Source organism: Trichosurus vulpecula, chromosome 6 (genome assembly GCF_011100635.1).
Source record: "Trichosurus vulpecula isolate mTriVul1 chromosome 6, mTriVul1.pri, whole genome shotgun sequence".
Lineage (NCBI taxonomy): Eukaryota > Metazoa > Chordata > Mammalia > Diprotodontia > Phalangeridae > Trichosurus > Trichosurus vulpecula.
This window is the reverse complement of record NC_050578.1, coordinates 31,206,661-31,227,987: the sequence shown is the minus strand read 5'-3', so window position 1 is coordinate 31,227,987 and position 21,327 is coordinate 31,206,661. Positions and strand designations below refer to the sequence as shown.

At 41.2% G+C, this 21,327-nt stretch overlaps 1 long non-coding RNA gene across 1 annotated transcript; it reads right to left on the bottom strand.

Annotated features, from left to right (window-relative positions):
* Window positions 1-248: 248 nt before the first annotated feature.
* LOC118852822 lies at window positions 249-2,194 on the bottom strand. The gene is made up of 3 exons (XR_005010627.1): window positions 2,168-2,194; window positions 1,066-1,106; window positions 249-374 (listed from the first exon to the last, which is right to left on the bottom strand). It is a non-coding gene; the product is annotated as an uncharacterized LOC118852822 (long non-coding RNA).
* Between the last annotated feature and the right edge of the window lie 19,133 nt (window positions 2,195-21,327).

Genomic DNA, 21,327 nt, shown 5'->3' with positions numbered 1-21,327 from the left:
GTATAAATCTAGCCCCAGACACTTACTAACTGTGTGACCCTGGGCACATCATTTAATTTCTGTTTGCCTCAGTTTTGTCCACTGTAAAATGGAGATAGTAATAGCACCTACCTTACAGAGTTGTTGTGACGATCAATAATATTTGTAAAAAGTGCATAGTACCATACCTGGCACATAGTAGGTGCTTCTTCTCTTTCCCTTCATGCTACTCCCTGTTGGACACGATACTTCATGGGCAGGGAGCTCAGATGGACTCAGTGCAGCTTGGTTCCCTACTGCCAGGGCTAATTCTCTCTTGCATTAATAGATGGCTCTCTTCTTTGTTGCCAGGGGTCACTTCAGAGCTCCCTCCAGGGTGCAGTGTCTCCTTCTAGCTTCCATACAAAATGTCATGGTGATAGAAGGGAGGAGGAAAGAGAACCCTCCCCCTCCCTCTCAGAGGCACAAGGGGAAAGGCCGTGAGTTGAGAACTTTCCCTCTTAAGAGCAAGAGCTGTGTTCTTCCATCCAGAGCTGGCTCTCCTTTAGACTGCCAGATGTCATTCTTTGTCTGTTACTTGCCTCTGGGAAGTAGCTCCCATTTTTCTAAATGCCGCTAGGGGCATAAACTATCCTTTACCGGCAAAATACTTCAGAATTTCTAGAGAACATAATTCTACTTTTCTATTGGACTTCTATCCAGTTAAACTTCTTCATACCTTGTAAAGAGATCATAGGGAATGTATGTAACAGTAGAAACACATCTTTGCTCTTCCCTTTAACACCTTATTGTCTCTGTTATCCTTCCCTTCTATAATTTCAAGTGACTTAAGGGGCATATTGTGGATCAGGGAAGGTAATAATCCCACCCCATATGACATTCGTATCCTCAGTACCTAGCAGTATTCATACTACTGATATGAAGGAAAGAAGGAAGGAAGGAAGGAAGGAAGGAAGGGAGAAAGGAAGGAAGAAAGGAAGGAAGGAAGGAAGAAAGGAAGGAAGGAAGTATAGAAGTTATTAAGCACTTACTCTGTGGTGGACTTTGTGCTAAAGAGGTACAGCCCCTTTCCCTCAATGAACTTACTTTCTGATTGGGTCAGTATGGTGACGGAAGGATGTTTTGGTCTGGGAAGACACAAAAATTATGAGTGGCATTATAGGGCTATTGCTTCACCTGTCCTTCCCAAGAATAGAAGTGTTCATGTAATTACTGCCTCAAAGCAAAAAAAAAAAAAAAAAAAAAAAAGGTAAAGAAGGATTACCTACAAGGTGTCATGCCAAGAAGATGGCTAGGGTGAAGTGTGACTCTTTCTAAAGGTATGTGCAACATAGAGATGATAAACACCATGTTATGCTATAGCTTATGAAAAGAAAGGTTTGCCACCATCTCCAACTTGCCCTAGATAAGAGAATAACTTGTCCACTGCTGGTTGGGTGACTTGGATAAGCCTGTTAAATCTGCTATTTAATTAACAGAACTAATTCCGGCCACTGATGGAATTATAAATCTGCTCAGACCTTTTGTGGGGGATAAAGCTGAAGCCTAGCGTGTCCTTCAAAGGTTGGTTTATCTACATGGAAGCAAAGGTCATAACCTCCTTTTTGACAGTAAATATTTGTGACTCTCATGTGTTAACAGGATTTCCTTATTACAGGGAGAGTAAAAGGCAGATATTTAAGTGCCTAGATTTCTGAATGTCCAAGTTTCATAATAAAAGTCATAGCTAACCTTTAGATAGTGTTTTAAGTTTTGCAAAGCCCTTTTTAACATATATTCTCTCATTTTATCCTCGCAATAACCCTGGGAGCCAGTTATTATTATTCCAGTTTTCTAGATGGGGAAACAGGCTGAGAGAAGTGATTTCCAAGAGTTATACAGCTAATACCTGAGGCATGGTTTGAACTCAAGTCTTCCTGACGTTAAATTCAGGACTCCATCCACTATGTTTCCTAGCTACCTATTAATTCCCTGCCTCCCACAGTTCAGTTGAGGAAAGCATTGAAGTTGTCCCTCAATGGGACAGCTAGGTGGCACAGTGAGTAGAGCACTGGCCCTGGAGTCAGGATGACCTGAGTTCAAATCCAGCTTCAGACACATGACACTACCTTGACCTTAGGCAAATCACCTAACCCCAATTACCCTGCCTTCCCCCCTCCAAAAAAAGAAAAAAGAAATTGTCCCTTACATATGGCTGTAAATTCTGGTGTCCTTGGTGAGTTCCACTTGGCTTGTCAGGTAGAAAAGATAACCCTGCTCTAGCAGAGTCAGAAGACAGACTTTCAGTAAGGCGGTAGATGCCAGTCAAGTAAATGAAATGCAGAATTGTGAGATATTAAGTAGAGATTACCCTAATCACACTCCATCCCTGCAAGCTCACATCATCTCTAAGGCAGATATGGGCTTCCAGAAACCTGGGAGGGTATGTATAGGGCTCTTTGTCTTCCTTCCTCTCACATGCCCAGACGAACTGCAAGAAACCACAGAGGATTAGAAAACCAGGCATAAAACGCTAAGAGAAATATCCGGCTTTTGGAATCCCTAGCAAAGGAAGTTGAGTTATGCCCTTAAGTATTTGTCACTAATTTTACAAACTAGCTTGGTGTGCCACTGTTTGTAACCCCCAAATCCTTGATGGTCCTCTAAATCTTTAGCCCAGGCCTATTCTGATCTAACTGGGTTTGTAGAGTCAAGTGAAAATATTGAAAAGAAAGACTATTCAAAGAGGTTAGCTCGGTCAACAATCTACAAGCATTTATTAAGCACGTTACTATGTGAGAGATGTTGAAGAGATTCTCTTGTGATAAAATAACAATCTTATGATGACAAAAACAGTGGCTTCGGAAATATTTACTCATCTCCTTGGTAGGAGAATCCCCTCCACCGAGACAGGTTCTAATCGGTCTTCCCATCCTGTCTGAATCAGTGGGATCCATGTCATGGGATCACAGTTGAAAGGCAACTTGGATATAGTCTTATGTTACAGAAGAGACCCGCACAGGTCAAGAGACTTGCCTTAGGTCACACAGTCAGAAATTAAACCCTGGGTATCCAACTCTAAAACCACTATGCGTGTGTTTTCTGTTATCCCACACTGCTTTCTATAAAATCTATATATAAACCAATATGTGCATGTTTTCTGTTATTCCACACATACCTCTATAAAGTCTATATATAAACTCTTTATAGAAATCAGTATGTGTGTATTTTCTGTTATCTGACATTGCCTTCTATAAAGTCTTCATAGATTTTAGACCCCAGAGAGTCTAATATGTTAGTATCCTTTTTCTGGTTCTTTTGATACCTCAAGGACACTAATACCCAAGGTTCCAATGACCTACTTATAGATTATTTCATACACTCTTAGTTAAAGTGAGTAAAAGCTTAAGTAGAAAACCCTTATGAATCAATAGACCTAGAACCAAAGAACTTCCACCTCTTTTCTCTCCATCTTTCTGACATTAATCCACGAATACTCTCATGTCCATAGATGGTGTCTTCATAAGCAAAGCGAAGAAAAGGCACAAGATCTGATGAATCTGAATGTTATAGATAGCCAGCCTGGATAATTCAAGTCAGAAGAAACATTTTGTGCTAGGTTCCAGAGGTTCCAGAGCTGGAAAGGACTGTCTTGCCCCATATTCAACCAGTTGCCGTGTCCTATTCTCCCTCTTCTTTCTCCTGACACTGCTACCATTCTGGTGCAGCTGCACTGTTGCAATCATCCACTGGCTGGTCCCCCTCTGTCCAGTCTTTCCTCATTCTCAAATCCATCCTCTACTCAATTATCGAAGTGACCTTCCTAAAGTGCAAACCTGACCATATCACTCCGTTTCTCCCCTCAATAAATTCTAGTGGCTCCCTATTACCTCCAGAATCATCAATAAAAAAAGCCTCTTGGCTTTTAAAGCCTTTCATAACCTCACTCCTTGATATCTTTCACTTTATACCGCATCTCTCCCCCTCCCCCCAAGTAAACATACTCTGTGGTCCAGTGACACTGGGCTCTTTGCTGTTCCTCACACTACATATTTCATCACCTTTCTCTGGGCATTTTCACTGGCTCTCTCCCAAGGCTAAATGTTCTCCCTCCTTCTGTCCACCTTCTGTCTTCCCTGGTTTATTTCAAATCTCAGATGAAGTCCTGCCTCCTGCAAGAAGCCTTTCCCATCTCCCTTAATTCTAGTGCCTTTCCTCTGATGGTTATTTCTAGTTTATCCTGTAAAAATCTTTTTTTATACAAAGCTATTGGGTAGCTATCTCCCCCACTAGATTGTAAGCTCCTCAAGGGCAGAGATTGTCTTATGTGTTTCTTTTCATCCTCAGTGCTCAGTGTCTGGCACACAATAGGCATTTAGTAAATGCTTGTTGACTGACTTAAATCACCTAATCTGACCCTGTCATATGTTAGTTGACACCCAATTACTTCTGTTTTTATATATTTATGACATGTATTTATATGTGAACATGTTGTATTGTCCCAATAAAATGTAAACTCCTTGATGACAAGAACCATCGTTTTTGTGTCTCCTATGACTAGCATAGTGCATAACTGTTTTAGCATGCAAAAGGTGATTAATAAATGCTTACTGATTGATTAAAGCTCAAGAAATTGCAGCCTGGAGAGGGTATATGATTTATCCAAGGTCACACGGATGATAAATGGCAGAGGGAGGATTAGAAACATGGTCCTTTAACTGCAAATTGAGTCTGCCTTCCACTATACCATGCTGTTCCTCAAACCCAAAATTTTTTAGATTAAGGTTTCTTAACTCGGGGACCCCTTGGACAAGAGACCAACCCAAGGTTTTCTCTCCTACCTAATTATCAGAATTTCAAAAGAAGTCTTGTAGAACACTTCTTCTTATGGTATGGGAAGAGAGAATTCTACTGAAAAATATATCCACAGAGACAGTTTGATCATCTCTAATTTCACCCACTTACCTCCCAATTTCTGTTTAAGGACTTTAGCTTGGAAATGATGATGCAGAAAAAAAGTAAGGCCGTGGAGACTTTATTATGAGGCACAGTTTCTGGCTAGACTTGACACAGAAGAGATATACATAAGTATGTAAAGTCATAATAAAGTTTCCATGGCCTTGACTCTTTCTAAATCACCCTGATGAGGTGCTGGGGCATAAGGTAAAGATTCTTTGGGCCTAAGGAACCCTTAACTCTGTTACCCTGCACCTCCAAAATCCATCGTGATTCCCAAGGATGGTCTTTGCCCAGGTCATATAGAAGTATATCCAGGGACAGGCTGGAGTCAACACATACTAGGCCCAGAGACACAATTTTTAAAGTTTCAGTGTGAGCATTTATACTTCGGCCAGCTAGGTAATGCAGTGCTGGGCCTGGAGTCAGGAAGATGAGAGTACAAATTCAGCCTCTGACACTTAGTAGCTGTGTGACCCTGGGCAAGTCACATAACCCTGTTTGCCTCAGTTTCCTCATCTGTAAAATGAGCTGGAGAAGGAAATGGCAAACTGCTCTAGTATCTTTGCCAAGAAAGCCCCAAATAAGGTCACAGGGAGACACAACTGAACAACAACATTTACACTTTTGGAAATCAGCAAAAGCTACGAGTCAGGGCTTGATTTATTATTTTGGTAATTATTTAGACTTAAAATAGTATTGGGAAAAATGTCAATACAAATTAGTTGAAAGCGGGTTTGAACATCTTTTAAAAGGTCTGGTTGTTAAACATTTACCACCACACCCCTGAGTACATCTATTCAATTGTCTCTGCATATATAGCTGCTATCATCAGTATCATGTAGGAAATAGGAAAGATGATGAAATACAGCATATTCAAGATAGTCAAGAAGTAAAAATCTTGCTTGTTTATATTAAGAATGTAATTACCTTACAGGTCAGCAAGTAAAATATGCTTACCTTTTGTGTAGCTTTTTAGTCTCTCCCCATGGGCAGTTGTTGCAGTGGGCACAACACTTCCTGATTCCTTTGAGCATTTTTTAGATGATTGAAAGGACAATTGCAAACGCTTTCCGGTAGAAGCTAGAAATGCCTAAACCCTGAGCTCAGCTCTTCAGACTCGTTTCCTCTACACTAAAGAGCATTTAAACAGCAACGTAAATGAAAACAACAAGGAGGAGTGACTAAATGAAAAGGAAACTGAGCTTTCTGTTGCTATGACCAAGTCTGTCCCCAAGAGAAGAATTAAGAAAATTGACCTTCCTTCATTCATTGCCTAGGTGGGAGACTACTGGTGTGGAATATCGCATGTACCATCAGACGCATTCAATGTGTTGGTTAATTTTGCTGAATTGCCTTTCCCCCCCATCTTTTAAAGTCGTTGTTACAAAAGATGACTCTCTGGGTAGGAGAAGAAGGAAGAAATTATTGAGACATGATAGAAAAACAAAATAATCAGCATTTTATTTTATTTTTAAATATCAACATTTTAAAACAAGCAAAAAGGTTCTTAAACACTGTCATTGGAGCATCCTATGAGGATTAATTAATGCTCATTAATTGATTTTTAAATTTTAAGCCAATTAAAATCAATATTAAATAAAATTGATAATTAATTAATGGAGAGGCTCAATTCTGTTCTTAACCATTTACCCTTAATATTCATCCCAATACTTGGTTACTTGAAATGGCCAATCTGGACTGCTTAGTGTTTCGGGGATCCAGCATTGTCTCCCACTCAGCATTCCTGAAGTGCCTTCCTTCTTTACTTAGAAGGAATCCATAGATTTCTTCCTTTGAAGCTCAATCCAGATCTCATCATTTCCTAAGCACCTTAATTCTTCCCACTCCCCTCCTCCACAAATTAGGTTATGTTTCTCCTTTTCAATGTAGACTCTCAGCTCCATGAGGACAAGAACTGGTTTTTAATGTCTTTGTGTCTCCAGTACCTAGCACAGTCCCTTGAATACAGTAGGTGATAGATAAATGCTTATCGATGTTGGTATAAAGAATGTGAATTATACATTGTAGAATTTGGCTCAGGGCCTGGTGGGAACTGAAACATTAAAATTTGCTCTACATTTAGAAGCTAAGCAATTAGATGGCACAGTGGAGAGAGTGCTGGATGTGGAATCAGGAAGACCTGAGTTCAAATCCAGCCTCAGAAACTTACTATCTATGTGACCCTGGGCAAGTCCCTTAACCTCTGTTTACTTCAGCTTCCTCATCTGAAAAATGGAGATAGTAATGATAGCACCTACCTCCCAGGGTTGTTTTGAAGATCAAATGAATGAGATAATATTTATAAAGTGCTTGGCAAATAGTGAGTGCCATGTAAATGTCATCTGTTATTATTATTCCCTGACCAACTTTAGGTGTATTTATGGAGTAGAATAGTTACTATTTTAGCAAAAGGGAAGAAATTAAGGAGAAAACAAACAAAACAACCTCCTTTCCTCAGTGTGCACCAATACCCATAAAATAGTTGGCATCAATAGATACTACAGAAAAGGTTGTACTCCATTCACTAATCAGCTAACATTATTCAAAATCCATTGGCAAGGCTATCATAACCGCATGCAGGATAGGATGAGTAAGGCTTGGCATCAGGAGGCAGAACTGTTGGTTGGATCTAGGGTACCATCAAATGGGAGCACGCAGTGGGCTGACATCAGCAAGTCAGCACCAGACTCGGGTCTCATTAGAGACACAGTTGTTGTGACCTAACTTCTGACAGTCCCTTTGACAGACCGTTTGAGATTTGGCATTGAAAGAGTCAGATTGTGGCTTCCAATTATTTAAATCCAATGTATTTTGCTGGAATAAAGAGATGGGAAGCACCCGTGGGGCCATGAAAAGAAGAGAAGTGGATAACTAAAAAAGAAATGGCTCTCTTTGAGATTCCTTGCAGAGAGCACTCCTCTACAATCCTGCAAGTATTTTTGATCTGCGGATATCTTCAAAGTCTGCCTTGACAGAAAATTTTATTTTTCAGGGCTATTCAACCCTAGAGGATTTTCCCATGTATGCTACAGGTCAGTCACAACACTTCCCGTGGAAAAGAGAGGTAAAACAAATGGGGTAAACGGCATTTATTTCCCATTATAATTATACTTCATGTTTCTAGAACACATTAAGGCAGATATTTTAAATCTTTTTTGTGTCCTGGACACAAAACTGTGAAACTTACGGACCCCTTCTCAAAACGTTTTTAAATGCATAAAATAAAACACAAACTACAAAAGGAAACAATTATACTGAATAAAATTCTTTTAAAAATTTTTAAACAAGTTCACAAGAGGCAATTAGGTGACATAATAGATATAGTGTACTAGCCTTGGAGTCACAAAGATGTGAGTGCAAATCCTCCCTCTCAAGATACTTACTAGTTGTGTGATCCTGGACGAATCACTTAATCTTTTTAAATCTCAGTTTCTGAATTGGTACTGTCCTCAATATATAGCGTTTTAAAATGCATTTTTACAATCCATAAAGGCTTTTTAGTGGCAAGGTTTTATAGGCAGTGCACATATGTACCAAATCAGGGCAGTCTACTGAAAGCCTTAAACTGTCCTCAGGTAATTAGGATATATATTTTCAACTTTTTTCCTCCTCTGTGCACTGATAAAGATAGTGGAGGCCAGCTGTCCTCCATATTTCATAATTACCTCTTCTTTGGCACAAATGCTGGTGAAATAAAGCCACAGTACTCCGGGTCTGTAAACGTGACTTGGATTTGTGATTTCTTTCCTGAGAGGGAAGAGGAGATAATTCATCAAAAGCTGATGGTCAGGACCTACCTGCCTGAAGTCTCACCTCTGGCACTGTGTGACTATGAGCTAGTCATTTTAACTCTTAAAGCTCTAACTAAATCAACAGATCTCAAAGTGTGGTCTGGCTACTTCTGGGAATCCGCAAGATCCTCTCGGAGGTGTCCAGGAGGTCAAAACTATTTTCAAGATAACGCTAGAATATTTTAATTTGTAATATCAATACTTATAACCTACATAAACAAAAGCTGGGGGGACGGAGAGTCCTCAATAACTTTTAAGAATGTAAAGGCGTAGCACAGCTGGGTGGCACAGTGGATAGAGCACCAGCCCTGGAGTCAGGAAGACCTGAGTTCAAATCCAGCCTCAGACACTTAGTAGCTGTGTGACCCTGGGCTAGTCACTTAACCCCAATTGCCTCAAAAAAAGGGGTTATAAAAGGGTCCTGAGACCCAAATGTTTGAGAACTGCTGCTCTAGACAACTCTGACACTTAGAATTTAAATGTAACATGGGCTAAACCCCATTATGCAGAGAAGGTGCCCATCTGCATTTTCCTCATCCTGGAGTTCCCTGTTTCTCTTCTTCCCATTGGTGATTTCCTCCCAGGGACCCGCCATTTTGAGAAGGACTCCAGCCATGAGTCATCTCCCTCTTACCTGAACTGTCTTCACATTCTACCTTAATCTTCTTACAATAGAAGAAAAAGGTGTTATCTCAATTTTTCAGGTGAGGAAAAATATATAGAGGGCCTTAGCCCAGGCAATTAGGTGGTACATGGGTACAGTGCCAGGCCTGGAATCAGGAAGACACATCTTCCCGAGTTCAAATCCAGCCTCAGACACTCACTACCTGTGTGACTGTGGGCAAGTCACTTAACCCTGTTTGCCTCAGTTTCTTCATCTGGCAAATGAACTAGAGAAGGAAATGTCAAACCACTCCAGTATCTTTGCCAAGAAGACCCCAAATGAGGTCACAAAGAATTGGACAGGACTGAAATGACTGAACACTAGCCATCGGTATTTACGTGTGGGCTAAGTTTAATGGGGAGTAGGGGTGGTATTAGCATGAGGTGGGAAGTGGTACAAAACATGCAGTTAGTTGTTGGAGTGTTGCCCACCCCCAGAGCCTTACACCCCACCCTACTTTTGAGTTAGGTGAAAAGATGGCTTCTGGAAGAGAGGAGCTACCATTATGCAACCCTTGGAATGGTAACTGAAGCAAGGCACCCTGGGGTTATCCTCCCTACCTAAGGGAAGAAGTGTGCCGTGTCCCAACATACCACCTCCACACACACCACCCCCCCAACAAATTTGGGTGGGAAGAGACAAAACTATATCTTAATTAGAATAGAAATTTACATTCTAATCTCTCCTAAATAACATGTGCTCTTGTAGACTCTTTATGGATTTTTAGGTTATGATATAAAATTAAAGCTATATTTTGCTATATCTGGTTTTATGAAATCATACATCTTTCCCTTTTGCACTGTGTTGAGTCTCTCTGGGGAAGCCTTCTTTTTCCCTTTTCACCATAGGGGCCACCAAAGGAATTCTACTGAGCTGGGTATTGAGAAGCTCGCTGTAAATTTCTGCGTATCTTCTTAAAACATCAGAAGATTTGAAATTTTATCGGTGTTGGCCTTCCTGCCACCCATGGGTGGATGTCAGCCCCTCTGTGCCTTAGCTGCTGACTTGATTTGAGTTACTATGGCGAACACAAGTGATGAGCCTCTGTTCTTAGATTGATCTGTAGATGACTAATACCCCCAATCCATCACCCCATTTCCACTCACATAGTCAACATCTATCTGGCATGGCAGAAACTAAAAGAACTTACATTCCCCTGCCTTAGCCTTTTTAGTTCAAGGTCTCCTCCAACTACAACAAAACCATGTAGCTAAGCTCTACACAATTAGAATTATTTCTGAGTTCATTTTCTGCAAGGTTCTTTCCTCTCTATCCCCCCTTGGCCATGTGTCATTATTCTATTATTAGTGTTTCAGTGACCAGGGATTTCATAGCTGTGAGAACATCCTCCACCAGCAGATCAGTCTGTCTAGCCATGCTGAGGCAGCCAGGTGGTGCAGTGGATAGAGAGTTGGGCCTGGAGTCAGGAAGACCCAAGTTCAAATCCAGCCTCAGACACTTACTAGCCATGTGACCCTAGGCAAGTCACATAACCTCTGTTTGCCTTAACCATAATATGGGAATAATATTATAGCACCTGCCTCAAATGAGATAATACCTGTCCAAAAAAAATCGGTTAGCATAGTACCTGGTACATAGTAGGTGCCATATAAATGCTTAGTTTTTCCTTCCTTTTTTTCTATGACTTACAATCTTAGTGCATTGCCTGAGGTTCAGAGAAGTTGAATGACTTGACCATAGTTGTCCAGCTAGTAAGTGTCAGAGGCAGGATTTGAACTCAGGTCTTCCACTGTCTTATATTTATTAAGCTCATAACCACATTCTAGGTACCGGGCTAGGTACCAGAGATACAAAGACAAAAATGAAACAACTCTAGCCCTCAAGGAGCTTCCCCTCTGTTGAAGGAAGTGTCATGTATACAGATAAGTATGTACAAAATTAATTTGAGGGAATTTCAGAGGGAGGGAGTAGGCTCTTTGGTGGATTAGGAAAGGCCACACAACTTTCCATTTTATTAATAATACTCCAATGTATGGTATCCTAATTGGTCAATCACTGCCTGCAACAAAAAGGTTTTCTCCATCTAGTTTCTCAACAAACTATACTCCCCAAATATTGCTTTCTTCAGCCTACCCTCTCACTCCCTTTCATCCTATGTGCCTGTGCATTTGGGCATTGTATTTTTATAATTGGAGGTAATAAGATGGTGAAGATGATGGTCTTGATGCCAACCCATTTTTCTTTGCTCTGCTGCTTAGAGATTTTGGGGAGCCACTCACTGAATACAAAAGATTGTAAGATGACTCAAATGGCATTGAGATGATGAGGCATTTGACCCATTCTCAAGTTTTTGTGGTTTTTCAGAGTTTTATAACCACAAGTTGTATTGGTGAATGGTCTTTATAGTCATGATACAGATGAAGCATGCTGTGGGGAACTGAGTCAGATTTAAGAGTCAGCAGAATTGGGTCTGCATCCCAGCCATGATGCTGACTAACAATATGATCCTGGGCAAGTGACTTAAGCTCTCAAGCCTCCATCTCCTCATTGGCAATGGGGAGAATAATGCAGTACATTCTACTTTCTTCACGTTGTTGGGGAAAGTGTATTTTGTAGGTCTTAGAGTATAATATAAATACATACTCACATGGATCAAAAATCTTATCAGTTCGGACCTTCTCTTCAACAGTACAGATTGCCTCCCATCCATGTCTACCCATTCGGAGCAGCCCTTGTCTGTACTACCTTCACTGCAAGAGGTCTACCCCATAAATACAAGCTGTTATTTTAATGCTGTAGGGCTCTCAGCATTATTTAAGCTGTTTGTGCCTCCATGACTCATCCATGAGATGGGGCTAATCTTGACCTCCCTCAAAGTTATTGTGAAGACTATTAAATGAAAATTATAAAATGCTATGCCAATATAAGGTACTGTCACAATCTGATGTTAACATTGAATGTGTATTTTTAGTATATGTTCTTGGGTGTCTTTATGAGATCTGTTCTCTCTCCTCCATGTGGGCACAGAACTCCCACGAACATTAAAGCTGCCAGAATCCAACTTCTCCCAACTCTGAATACTGTACTCATTATCTTGTATCCATAAACATAATTTTGAGTGTAGAACACTGTGTACTATTAGGAGGATCATGTGAAATTAAAGAAGATCCATTTAATGAAGCAGACAATGATTAGCCATAACACTGCAATGTATTCTGGGGTGGTAACATGCTGTTTGTTTCAGGGAGAATTTCTGCAAGTATCCACTATGGCAAATGAACACACATTTGTCAAGATGATATGGTACATTGCACAGATTAGAATGGAGTAGGGGGAAGAGTGGGAAGAGGAAGGAAGGAGAAAATTTGGAAATGAGAGAAAGAAAAGGGAGGAAAGAAAGGAACTGTGATGAAAGGAAGGGAGGAGGAAGAGGAAAAGGGGGAAAGATGGAGAGAGAGATAGAGTGGGAAGGAGGAGGGAGAGAAAGAGGAAAGTAAAAAATGGTAGAGACAAAAGGAGAGAGGAATTAGAAAGGGAAAGAGAAAGAAAAAGGGAGGGGAGAAAGGAAGAAAGGGAAAGAAGGGGGCAAGGCAGAGAGGGAGAGAAGGAGAAATGGGAAGGGGAGAGAGAAAAGGAGGCAGAAAGAGAAGGGAAAGGAAGAGGAGAGAGGGGTGGAATAAAGAGGGAGAGGAAGAAGCTGAGAAGAGGGGAAAGGAAAAAAAGAGAAAGGAAGAAGGGAAAACAGGAAGAGAGAGGGAAGAGGAAAAGAGGGAAGAAAGAGAGGGAGGGAAAAATGGTGGAGAGAGGGAAGATGAGAAGGATAGAGAAAGGATAAATGAAAACTGTTAGTGTTTCTCCTGTTTAAAAAAAAATTACTTGGCCTGAATGAATGGGTCAGAACATTTAGGCAGTTTTGACCCACATAAAGCTGACCAGCCTAGTCTGTCATTATCACCACCATGTTTGATGTCTGTGGGAAAATGATACCCTTGAATCAGAGACAGACTTCAAAGTTCCTGTATGTCTTATTGTTCAGCAAAGCAGAAACTACAAAGCAATATTTTCTCTTCCTCTCTCCAGAAAACATAGGCCTTTTAAAGTAAACCTCATTTCCTACAAGATATTTTCACCTTCATCAAGCCTATTACCACCCATCAGATGAACAGGACTAGTGGAACTTGGGTCTGACTAAAGTCTTCCTGGCGAGCCCTGTTGCTGCTGCCCTTCTCTGTTGGGTTGGCAGCTGGGATACTGGCTCTCAGGACTGGCGCCTACGATGAGACCACTTCCAACAGCCACTTGTGGTTCATTGTACCAACATGACTATTGCCAGCTGGCCAATGGATGAGAGAATGCCTTTAACTGGAGGAAGCAGGGCAGGGCCACACCACAGGGCACTTATAGAGTATCAAGAGATCCTAGGGCATTTCCTGGTGGAGATTGTCCTAATTACGCTTTGTATTTCCGAAGTGAAAGGTCAGCAAGGATCAGGCAAAGAGCCAAGCAAAATTATGCAACAGGAAGCTGGCTCTCAGGAAGTTTTTGCCTTGAAGCCAGACCTGTTTTGTCATGAAGCACAAATCAGAATCCTTGGCAATTCCTGGAAGAGAATTATGGGATTTTGACCATCCAGGCAGGGTATGGGATTCATTACAGCCATTTGAGAAATACTAAAAAATCTTTTGAAAGAAAATTGTTGGTGTTAGGCTCTGATGGAAATTTTGAAAATCAGATTAGGATGTCACACAGGGAGAGAATAAGGGAATTTTACAGCTGAGAGGGAAAAAAATGGAAGGGGGAGAGAGAACAAGAGAGGGGAAAGTAAAAAGGGTAAAGTGAAGGAAGAGGAAGGGTAGAAAGAGAAGGGGAGGGAGAGAAAAGAGAGATGATTAAGCAAAGACTGTACCCAACCATTCCATAGAGATGGAGAAACTTCTGAATCATTCGTCCAGGCCCCAGGCTCCTAACCTTGAATTCTTTACCCCATCCAGAATGCTATCAGTTTCTAAGTTCTTTCCATCCACCTCTACAGTATTTCTCCCCTCTCCAATCTCATTGCAACCACCCTAGTCTAGACTTTCATGTGTTTTTCCTAAAGCATTTGTATAAGCCTTCTAATTGGTCTTTACAATTCCGTTTTCTCATCCTTCCTACCACTGTCTAAGTGGTATAAAATCGTGTTAGGTTAAATAGTGCATGTTGTTAGTTAGAGTTGAGTTCAAATCCCATCTCAGACATGTAATAGCTGTTTGATCCTGGGCAAGTCACTTAATCTTTCTCAGCTTCAGCTTCCTCAACTGTAAAATGAAGAAAATAATAACATCTACCTCCCACTTGAGAGAAGACGTTAATGCACTTTGCAAACTGTAAAACTGTGTGTGTGCGCGTGCGCGCGCGTGTGTGCGTGTGTGTGTGTGTACACTAGTGGCTTTCCAAGCAACTGGGAACATGTCACAATTCAGAAACCTTTCCTGGTTTCCTGTTGCCTTCAGAATGAAGTATAAACTCCTCATCCTGGCATCGAAGGCCCCTAAGAAGGACCAGCCTACTTTTCCCACCTCATCCCATGCTGTTGTCCTTCAGGGCAAGGACTGGTTTTACTTTTTAGTTATTTTATTTGTATTCCCCAGCACCCCGCTGGGTGTCTGGCCCATGGAAAGTGATTAATAGATGTTTGTTGACTGAAAGATTCTGACCAAACTGGAGTGCTGTCCACCTCCTGGCTTCATTCTGTCCTCTCTTGTCACTGGCCTTTTGCTGATGGCTTCCCTTACCATCCTCCACCTTCTTTCCATCAAAGACCAACTCAAATGAAACCTATTCAGTAGAGACTTTCTTGACACAGAACTCTATTGTCAAGGGGAAAATGATCTCCCCCTCCTCAAATCTTTCAGATCATAATACTTTCACATTACTAAGTGCTTGATAAATATCGAACAAATAAATGAACTCATGAAGAAGTTCTTGAGAAAGTGATCAATAGTATGGTCAACACTACCTACTATTCAATGGCTTAGCGTCTCTTGAAAAATGGTCTATGTCTAATCTCTCCTCCCCTTCCCCGTGGTATTTTTAAGTCAAGTCAACTTTTATTAAGCACCTACTTTGTGCCAGGCACTTTGCTAAGCTGGAAATAAAAGAGAAAGAAAAAAATAGCCCTTGTTCTCAAGGGTTTCACATTCTGATGGGGGAAGCAACATGCAAACAACTGTACAAAAAAAAAGATATAGTCAGGATAAATTAGAGATACTCTAAGAGGGAAGGCACTAAAATTAAGAACTGGGAAAGGCTTCTTGCAGGAAGTGAAGCTTTGGCTGAGACTTGAAGAAAGCTAGGGAAAACCTTCTTCTGTACTTGGGTGACTCAGGAAACAAGGAGCTTTCCTTCTCAAGTCACTAAAGTAGGATTGAGATTTAGTGCTGGAATACTAGGATCCTAGACCTAGAGTTGGAAGTTTCCTCATAAGCCATCAAGTCCAAATTTCTCATCTTTGAGAAGTGAAGTGATTTGTTCAAGGTCACATTATCAGCATGTGGCAGAGATGGTATTGGATTCCAAATCCTCTTTTCACCCTATCAAGACACCATAGCAAAGGAAATTGTTTTTTAATTAAATAACAAATTAGTTTAGTTCTTGGGAGATGGGGGAGCAGTGAGTATGGGAATCTGTGACCTTGTGGCTTTTTTCTCCCCTTTTTTAGAAGTGGATGCTGGATAGAGTTCCTAAATCTTTTGCATTTCCATAACTTCAGGGGTTTTTCTGATGTTGATGTTTAAATTTAATGTGAATTATTTTCTTTGAATAATAAAAGAAACTTCTTCCTAAATCATCCCTTCTTGGCAGTCACATCAAAGAAGAGGAAACAGTAGAAAGATGCCCAAGGTAATAATTTAAATGAGCCCCTGGCTTCAGGAGGCAGTTGGGTTATAAGAAAGCTGGCTGAACAGGCCTGAAGGCTATGGTTCATCCTGAGGCAATTTCTGCTAGTATACATTTGGGATGGTGGGTAGGAACACTTTCAAAGTCTATGCCCGTTTTCCATTTATCACTGCCTTTCTTCTTAGATACAACCTGAGATGTAGGTGGCTAAGAATATTATTTTGAAGGGTTAATACTCCACTTAAATGTTAAAACTGCTCCCCCCATCAAATATTTTTGTATTCATAGAATCTGAGAGTTGGCACATCAGAATCAACTTAGGCCAACCCATGAACAAGAAATCCCTTCTGGTCATCTAGAATTTTCTTAGAGAAGAGAGAGGAAAGAGAAAAGAAGGAAGTCAATATATTCCCACCCCTACTCTGGCATTCTGTTTCACCCTGGAATAGATCTAATTTTCAGTGTTTCATCACATCGAGCCTAAATCTTCCTCTCTGTAATTTCATCAATACACATGAAAAATATTTATCATTTTCTACGAGGAGTCCAGTATCACTGGATCATGGAGTACTTGGGGATAGGGAATAAAGTATAAGAAAACTAGAAAGGTGGGAAGGGACCAAGTTATGAAAGACTTTAAAAGCCAAACAGAGCATTTTATATTTGATTCTAGAGGTGATGGGAAGGTACTGGAATCTATTGAATAGGAGATGATATCCATCTGCACTTTAGGAAGATGACTGTGATGGATGAGTGGACAATGAACTAGAATGGGGAGAGACTTGAGGCAAGAAGAAGCCTATTGCAGTAGTCCAGGTATGAGGTAATGGGAGAATACATCAGAGAAAAGAAGGGGGCATATATAAAAGATAAGGCAGGATGAATAGCACTTGGCAATCGATTGGATATAGTATGTGAGAGTGAGGAGTTGAAGATGCCATCTGGGTTGTGAGCCTGGGTGACTAGGAGTATGGTGTCCCCTTAATAGTAATAGAGAGGTAGGGAGAAGGTAAGGTTTGGGGGAAAAGATGATGAGTTCCATTTTGCCCACGTTGAGTTTAAGATGTCTATGGGGCATCCGATTGGAGATGTCCAACGCAAAAGATAAATTCAAAGAAGGCCAAATAAAGTGACAGGAGGAATTTCACATTGGAGGTAGGGTGAATTGCAAGTTGGAGTTCGATCTAAGTAAGTGCCAGAAGACTCATAACCCAGAAGGCTAGCCATCACATGGTAATTATTTTTGTCATAGCAACTGATGCAAATCACATCATAATTCATAGAGGCCCGCAACCTGAGAAATCATAATCACCATTCTTTTGATTAAAGAAGGATCCATGAAAAGTGAACTACAGTGGGCAGAATCAAAGAATCCATTGTAGAATGAGGACAGCTATGGTGATTTCCCTTCTTCCCGCTGCAAAAAGTCATACCAATTTGATCCAGATTCCCATCCTTCCTTTCTCCAGTGGTGTGAGAGACACTGCTGAATGGTGAACAAATCTTACCTTGTGTGTAGGATTAATGGTTCCGCGTCTGATGAAACAAGGAAAGGGACAGATTTCATTTTTTGATAGATTAATGGCATCCACTTAAGATTTTAAGCTTATTCAATCATTTTTTTTTTGGTGAGGCAGTTGGGGTTAAGTGACTTGCCCAGGGTCACACAGCTAATAAGTGCCAAATATCTGAGGCCAGATTTGAACTCACCTGATTCCAGGGCCAGGGATCTATCCACTGCACCACCTAGCTGATCCTCAATCCATCAATCATTAAATATTAATTAATTACTTACTATATGCCCAGGCACTAAGCTAGGGATACAACAAGAGGCAAAAGATAGTCCCTACCCTTAGGGAGCTTAAAATCTGATGGGAGAGATAACACACACACACACACACACACACACACACACACACACACGCCTCATTTCTTATTAAGCCTTAATCACTGAATGGGCATTGCTTCAATCAAATTGAGACCTGTTAAAGACCTTAGCTTGAAAAGGCCCAGGTCTCCCACTACATCCAGGGCCATCTCCCAGTTGTCCCGATCTGTATCTGGCCACTGGACCCAGATGGCCCCTGAGGAGAAAGTGAGGCCAGTGACCTTGAACAGCCCTCCCTCACTTAAATCCAACTCACTTGCATGTCATGGCATCACCTCCCTGATGTCATGGTCCTCTTCGAGAACCAAGGAAAAACAACAGCAACATATATACATATATATGTACAAACAAGCTATATGCAGAATAAATAGTAAATAATTAACAGAGAGAAGGCACTAGATTTAAGAGGGGTTGGGAAAGCCTTCCTGTAGGTGGAATTTTAGTTGGGTCTTGAAGCCTAGGAGGTCAGTAGTTGGAGCTGAGGAAGGAGAGTGTTGCAGGCATGGGGGACAGCCAGAAAAAAATGCCTGGAGCCCAGAGATAGTGTCTTGTTTGTGAAACAGCCAAGAGGCTGTTGTCACTGTATCAAAGAGTATTATGGGGACTAGAAAGGTAGGAGGGGGCTAGGTGATGAAGAGCTTGGAATGCCAAACAGAGCATTGTGCATTTGATCCTGGAGGCATAAGGGAGCCACTGGACTTTAGTGAGTGGATTGGGAGAATTGACATGATCAGATTGGTGCTTTAGGAAAATGACGGTCGGTGGCTGAATAGATTGGAGTGGGGAGAGATCTGATGCAGGCAGACCCAGCAGCAGGCTATGGCAGTGATCCAGGCATGGGGTGGTGAAGACCTTCAGCAAGGTGGTAAGCTGTGGCAATGTCAGAGGAGAGAAGGGGGCGTAATCAAGAGATATTGTAGTGGTGAAATTAACAGGTCTTGGCATAGCTTAGATATGGAGTGGGGTGGAGGGGTCGTAGAGCTGGGAGGCCATCTACTCCAACTTTCAATGCTTCTTCTTTGGTCCACTGCATAAGGAGATTGGTTGTGTGAGATGTTTTTACCCTTCTGTTATGTCCTGGCTTTTAATAGTGTCATGAGAACAATGATCTCATTCTCCCCAACTTGATAATTATAGTGGAATACTTTTTATAACTTGAAAAGGCATCTCTGGCCGATTGATAGGAGAGTTAAAATTAACTATAACACAAGAGTTAGCCACAACATGCCTTCCTTACCTTATCTTGTGGAGCAAAATAAATAGGAGGGAAAACATGTGAGGCTTGCCGATGTGTAAAGAAGGCTTTGTATAAGGTAATCAGCTCCTGTTGGCCTTTATCTCATTTTCCATGCTTTCTTTCACAGCTAAAAATCTGACCTGAGCACCTGCTATTTTTGCATATGACACTTTTGGAATGATTTTTTTAAAAATCACTACAAGGGTGAAAATACAAATGCTCTCAAGATAAAGGGAAAACTTTGTTTTAAAAATTGTAATTCTTTTACTAGTTAATTTTTAAAAATATATTGGAAAATTGACAAAAAGCACACCTTCCACTTCTTGGAAGCAACTCATTTCTTCCTTCTGTATACCCAAAGGTCATTCTCATCGAAGTCAGTTACCGAGGAATCTGGTGTACCTTAGAATCCACTCAAATACTTTTGAAACTGACTGGATTAGAGGAAAAAGTCCTAAATAAGAGAAAGTATTCTAAATGAAGTTAAGGAGATCCAGCCAGGCAGGCTACCCTGAAAACTAAAGGATTATAATTAAGCTTGGGTAATAGCTCTAACCCACCCAAACCACTCAATCCTAAATGGATAAGAAGGAAGCTTATTCAGTATGTTATCTCTGTGTATGTTGGCAAGAGTAGTGGATTAGTTATGTGTTTAGGTGTCCCCATGATTAAATGAAACAGGATCTCTAACTTTATGTGGGCCGTCTGCCTCCAAAGTATGTTCTCCACTAATCTGTATTGAATGTTGAAATTCATTCCTTTGCGTTAATGATAGCTTGAACGTACAATGTTTATAAATGTGTACATATACATACATATAAACAGATTTATCACATACATGCACAATTTACAAATTATATATGTACATTTTATTTACGTATCCATTTATTTATTTATATATAAAGGGTAGCTAGGTAGCCCAGTGGATAGAGTGCTAGACCAGGAGTCAGGAAGACTCATCTTCCTGAGTTCAAATCTGGCCTCAGACACTGACTAGCAGTGTGACCCTGAGCAAGTCACTTAACCCTGTTTGCCTGAAGTCCCTCATCTGTAAAGTGAGCTGGTGTATTAGGAGGGCAGAGTTTATAATCTCAAAGAGGATCATAAACATGTCTGAAAGGTTCGGAACTGCCGGATATAAGAAACTCTCAAAGTAGAAGGCAGAAGAATCAAAACATATATTTAGGCTCCACAGTAACCAACCCATGAACCAGCAACCCCATTTTGATATATTGAAGTGTGTTGGCAACCAAAAATGGGCTCCTTAGCACTTAGTCAACAAGTGGCCTTGACTAGTTTGGCTTTTTCCCCTGAACTGAATGCTGTTTGTATGTTGGACTGGAGTAAGCTTGTCAGCCCCTTCACCTTGCTTCCCTTGCTTAAGCTGATGGAAAGAACCTGTGCTTTCCTGGTCAACCCCTTCACCTTGCTTAAGAAGATTGAAAGAACCTGTGCTTTCCCCGGCGTACCTTACACCCCCCGCCGCCCGCCCCCCCCCCCCCCCCCCCCCCCCCCCCCCCCCCCCCCCGCAGAAGCCAGATGGTTAAAAGCAGCTCCCGTTGGAGCCAGAGGCTGCTACAGTTACAGCCACAGCCACAGCAGGAGCTGCCAGTAGCAGAGCTGACCTACGGGAGGAAGCTGAACAAAGACTTCAGGCCAGTGGGTAATCTTTTTACCATAGAGGGGGAGGCATGATTTTGCTTTACGCAATCATGCTTCTCTGTAGCCTCCTGGTTACTCTTTCAAGGCGTACTTATTGGGCCTGGAAGCTTTTGATCAATATATCAAAATGGGGTTGCTGGTTCATGGGTTGGTTACTGTGGAGCCTAAATATATGTTTTGATTCTTCTGCCTTCTACTTTGAGAGTTTCTTATATCTGGCGGTTCCGAACCTTTCAGACATGTTTATGATCCTCTTTGAGATTATAAACTCTGCCCTCCTAATACATTTGGCGACGAGGATGGGATAGCTAGGTATAAGATCTCTATT